This window comes from Stigmatopora argus, chromosome 19 (genome assembly GCF_051989625.1).
Source record: "Stigmatopora argus isolate UIUO_Sarg chromosome 19, RoL_Sarg_1.0, whole genome shotgun sequence".
Taxonomy (NCBI): domain Eukaryota; kingdom Metazoa; phylum Chordata; class Actinopteri; order Syngnathiformes; family Syngnathidae; genus Stigmatopora; species Stigmatopora argus.
The window spans coordinates 2,452,392-2,458,296 of NC_135405.1; positions in this window are offsets into that span (position 1 = coordinate 2,452,392).

Below are 5,905 nucleotides of genomic sequence, written 5' to 3' on the forward strand. Positions count from 1 at the left end.
TTCATGATTAAATACAAATACTGGAGCTTTTCAGACATTAAAACCAGGCCAGGGGGTGATTTTCCCGGGAAAAGACAGCGTTGAACGTCAATGGCGTACGGACAAACATTGCCTGAAAATGGGGTAAAACCAGCTGAAAACAGCATTTATTGATTAAATACAAATACTGGAGCTTTTTAGACATCAGAATCGGGCCCAGAGTATCATTTCCCCGGTAAAAAGACAGCGATGAACGTCGATACGTCCATACGTGAAATGACAAAAAATGCACTAAAATTAGGTAAAATCCACTTCCTAGCAGCATTTATTGACTGAATACAAACACTGGAGCTTAAATACAAACACTGGAGCTTTTCAGATATCCGAACTTGGCCCACAATTGAAATATTATTTAGGAATATAGCCATATTTGTAATTTTACTCACCAAATATCCTTTTTACACAATATCCATCCTCCTTTCTTTCTTCCTTCTTTCCTATTGCCATCGAAGCTAATGATGAAAGTCGAGCCTGTCCTGTCATATTTCCGGCATAGTCCGTTTTGAAAATGGCATTAAATCAACACAACAATATACTATTTGCTTGTGGAGCTAAGTTAGCGCGCTGAAAGTGCCCCACACACCATTTTCCCGGCTGTAACAGGCTTGCTAGCTTCGGAGTTGACCGCCCTTTCTTAATGATGTCCATTTTTTTTCTGAAAAAGTCCGTCTAGAAAATAGCTTTGTGAGCAAACAGAATCTATTTGTTTTTGCTTCTGTCGGCCATAGTGGGTGGAGTTTGCGATCTCGGCTGCCTCGGTACTGCTTTGGCCCGCCTACTAGCCAATCATAGTTTGTGAAAGCAATGACATGTCCCAGCCAGCAAAATGCTAAAGCCTATGAAAAATCATTGCGGGGTTGCCAACTCGAACTCATGGCTGAAATGTGATTGGTTAAATGCTTCAATATTAAAACACACATCTGGAAGCAGTGCAACCAGGGGGAAAAGCAATGAAAGGAAGCTAACAGACCATTTGGAATAATAAGTACGTATTGATGGACAAAATATAATATGATTCAGATATTTGTTAGTCCAGCAGAGAAGGCCTTGAAGGCCCTGACGGCCCGCCACTGATATATATATATATATATATATATATATATATATATATATATATATATATATATATATATATATATATATATATATATATAAAATATATATCAGCAACACGCTTTTATTCATGTATTTATTTATTAACTTACTTATTACCTATCTATTTATGTCTAAAATGCCTTTCCTATTTCTGCATCCTCACCCTCTTCCTACTGTGACAACGAAATTTCCCGAACACGGGATGAATAAAGTTATCCAATCCAATCCAAAGCCAATCCCTTCTAATTTTTGTATTTAGTATTGGTTCATGTTTGCTTAAATGTGACCTTTTAGAAACTATTATGTCATTTTATCATGAATATTAATATACAATAATATGTGGGTCAAACTTGAATATTTGATCTCAAAATGTAAACCTTTTGCCTTGATTGGCGATTGGCGAAGGGGTGTATAGCACAAAGTATATCTAAATAAGTGGTTGCACAATCAGATGCAAAGTGAAATTACATAGCCACGCATGATGGCCAAATCTGCTCATTTTCAGAGCGGTTTTGTTAGGATTGGCTTGTCATTGTTTTTCCATTGCTTTCTCCCTGTGTCCTCACGTTCGTTGCCCTACTCTTGTTTGTCCCTGCTGTCTTGCCGTTGCTCTCGCGCAGCTGTGCCTCGTTTAGAATTAGTTCCTGTTTTGTCTATTTAAACCCCACTGATAGTTATTTAATTCGTCGGATCGTCTGCTATATTTACCATGCCATGTGTCTACGTTGTCTCGTACCTCGCTTCCCCGTGTTTTCCACAGTCAGGTTTGATTTTAGTTATTTATCGCCAAGTCCCCTGTTACTTTCCTTGCCTCGTGCCTAAGTTATTAAAGTTTTTGTTTGAGCACCACTTCCCTCGTCCTCGCCTGCTTCCTGCGATTGGGTCCTTTTACCCGTGTCCTCGCCTCGACATCTTGCCAAAGATGTAACAATGATCCAACCAGCATGGACCCAGCGGGAAGCCACCGACGCTCTCATCAACGCCCGCCATCTAGCTCACACTTCCCCGATTATTGGCCCAATCCCTCACTCTGTCGCTCCTGGCTACTCACTCGACTATGGGAGAATACTCGACTTCCATCACCCCAGCTATCTGTATTTGGACTCCGATTTTTCTGATTGTGAGGACGGTCATGAGCTAATTGATTTGTGGGCTTCAGATTCGGACTCGGACTGTAACTCCCTCAGCTGATTTGGACATCGACACACCCCTCCGGAGGATCATGACCCTGCCTTCTTCTCCAGAAGAAGAAGCAATGGACCACCACATAGGGGCTGACGGGGAGGCTCAGGTAGGCGTTTCGAACACCGCCCACCTTGTCTTTGTGGCGAGGTGCAGCAGTGAGATTTCGCCCCGTGTCGGCTTGCCATCTACAATGGACCACCACTTGGCAGCCGGCGTGCGTCGCCGTCCTCCCCTCCAAGCTCCCCGCTCGCCTTTGCCCGTCCGAGCTCGCCTTCGCCCATCCGATGTCCCCGCTCGCCTTCGCCCGTGCTGAGTGGCCCCGTGCCGAAACCATGAACCAGTGTCCCCGTGCCCAAGCCTCGAACGATGTTTTGACTTTGATTTCCCCATTTTTCAGAGTACGTAATTCCACAATGTGGGTGCAGGTTTTCGTTCCAACCCATAAGAGGAAACCTTTCCACCAATTTGGTATGTTAGATATACAATCAGTGGATTGCAGTCAGCAGAAATCTACCGTATTTTCACGACTATATGGCGCACCGCATTTAAAGGCGCAGTGTCAGTAATGAGTGCTATTTCTGTGTTTGACACACACAGGACACACTGCATTTAAAGGCGCAGCCAGGCATGGCAAAACATACACCATCTTAAACATACACCAGCTTAAACATACACCAGCTTAAACATACACCATCTTAAACACACACCATCTTAAACATACACTAGCTTAAACATACACTATCTTAAACATACAGACACACGCTAAAAACACGTTTTTAAAAAGGCAACAGACGCAAAACTGAGTTCGGTTTGTACTTTATTTAGCCATTTTACAATGTACTCACGTCATCATCACCCACAAATCCATCAAGGTCGTCATTTTCTGTGTCCGAATTGAACAATTGTCCAAATGAGTCATCGAAAACGCCGGGTTCTCTCTCTTTGTTGTCACTGTCATTGCCATTTGGCTCCACAGAAATGATGCCGGCTTTGGCAAAAGCTCGAACAACCGTGAAAGCAGACACGTTCATCCAGGTGGCCACAATCTATTCGCAAATAGTAGCTAGCATAACTAGCCCGGCGCTGCCTGCCACCCTTCGTAAAGCTGTGTTGATGCCGGTGTCCAGCGAGTTTCAAGCATCTTTTGTTAGTGCTTTTAACAACCGTGCAAGCAGACACGTTCGTTGGGTCGATGGAAAAAAACCTGCACCCACAGCAACCGGATTGCCCACCCCTGCTTTAGAGTGTCTAAGATGACTTTCCCTGAACAACTTGGCAATTTGTGTCTTTCTTGTGATAGTGATTAGTATTTTAGGGTTTTATCCTTGAGGTGACTGTCGCTGGTAACTTGATGCAAACGCAAACATTCATAATCCTTTTATCAATATACACTCACCAGAATTTTTTTCACTCTTTCGGTAAGTCATCAAACCTTGGCCCCGAGGTGCTGAGCCGAAGCCCAGTCCTGTAAAAGGTTCTGAGGTGCCGTTCTGCCCTTTCTTTTCTTTTGCCCATTTTCATTACATTTGGCGGCCCTGATTACAACTCTCAAGGGAGGGGTGGATAACACATTGGGGACATCAGACAATCCAAAATACGCTCAGAGTCTCAACACTAAAGTCAGAACAACAAGGCACAACCACTCCAAGACGCCTCACCACAACTTGTTTTGAATAAGGATGAACAAAATGTCCTTCATTGGCAAGATATTAAAAGATGGTGATGCTTATACATCGGTGTACGAAAATGTATAAGCCCTACACTTATTTGTGCACTTCATGGTGAAGCTCTAAATCTCATTGTACTTGTATATAACGACAATAAAGGCTTACAATTCATTTCAATTGAATCTCTGGGGTAGAAGACACCAAGGTGGTTCAAAAGCTCCCCAGGGACAGAGCCCTGTTGGCGGATGAGACATACTCATAGTTCGTAAAGGCTGTGGGTAATGTGGAGTTGCCTAATATTACATGCCTATGCATGGCGCGAGGACATCCATTGTCTCTGGATAAGGAGGAAGAAGGTTTTATTTAAACTACAGAGGGATCAAATTCTCACGCTACCTGGTAAGGTCTATTCAGGGAAAATTGAGAAAAGCACTGTCGGAAAAACTAATCTCAGAATAAGGAGAAGATGGGTGATTTTCGCTTTTTCCGTAGAATGGTGGACCATCTCTACACTTTCACCTAAGTCAGGGGTGGGCAAACTATTCCACAAAGGGCCGCAGTGGGTGCAGGTTTTCATTCGAACCCGTAGAGAGGACAAGTGCAATCAGTGGATTGTAGTCAGGTGCTTCTTTTTTCTGCAGAAATCTCATTGGTTAAAGTATCTGTGCTGGATCGGTTGGAACAAAAATCTGCACCCACAACGGCCCTCGAGGACCGGTTTGCCCACCCCTGACCTAGGTCCTTGTGAGTAAATTCCTGGCACCACTCTACATGTTTTCTTTGGACGTGAGGAATGCATTATACAAGGGGTGGGCAAACCTGTCTTAAGGGGCCGCAGTGGGTCCTGGTCTATTATCCAGCACATGCAGTTTAGCCAATGAGGTTTCTGCTGAAAACAAAAGCACCTCAATGTAAACCACTAATTGCAATTCTAATATAGTATCAGATTGGTGAAAAAAGGTGTCCTTTTGATGGGTTGGAACAAAAACCACACAAACTCTTTGTGGAATAGATTGGCTTCTAATGTGTCCTTTTAATCATAATGCAGGCTTTTCACCTACTGTCTAATCGGTGTCAGCGTTCAGTCTGCGATCCCGGCAGAAATGTGGCTTGATTTTCTGTTAATGTCCTCCACGGCTGCCTTTATAACTGTTTCTGTACATATCGTATTTTCTCCCTCTTGTACTTGGCTTCATCAAGCCATGAACTTCCAATTCCCGCTGTAGTGGATTTGATGCAAACTTTATATAACTCCATTGTCGAGAATAAGTTGAGCCAGAAGACAAAACTCTCGATTTATAAGTCGATCATTGCTCCCTTCCTCACCTATTGGTCACTGGATAAAAGAAAATGAAATACGTTTTTTTTGCAGGGTGACTAGGCTTCTCCCTAAAGCTGGATAATCTGGCAAGAATTCAGAGTTGAACTGCTGCTCCTCTGCTTTAGGAGCCAGATCAGGAAACTCGGGTCCTTGACAAAGATGGCTTCTGGATGCCTCTCTGTTAAGGTGTTCTGGTGGGAGAGCCTCACAGTTCTGGGGTTCTGGGTAAGATCCCAGGACGGTCCTGCTGTGTGGAGTTTGCATGTTCCCACTGGGGTTGCGTGGGTTTTCTCCAGGTACTCCGGTTTTCTCCCACATTCCAAAAACATGCATGGCAGACTGGTTGAACACTCTAAATTGCCCCTAGGTATGAGTGTGAGCGTGTATGTTGGTCTGTCTCCTTGTGCCCTGCGATTGGCTGGTCACCAATTCAAGGTGTCCTCTGCCTCGTGCCCAAAGTAAGCTGTGATAGGCTCCAGCACCCCCCGCGAGTCTTGTGACCTGTTCAGAAAATGAATGAATGAATAAGCAACATTTTTCAATAAAAGTCACTACATTTAATAAATGCTTATCAAGAACTGGACAACACCACTAAAAC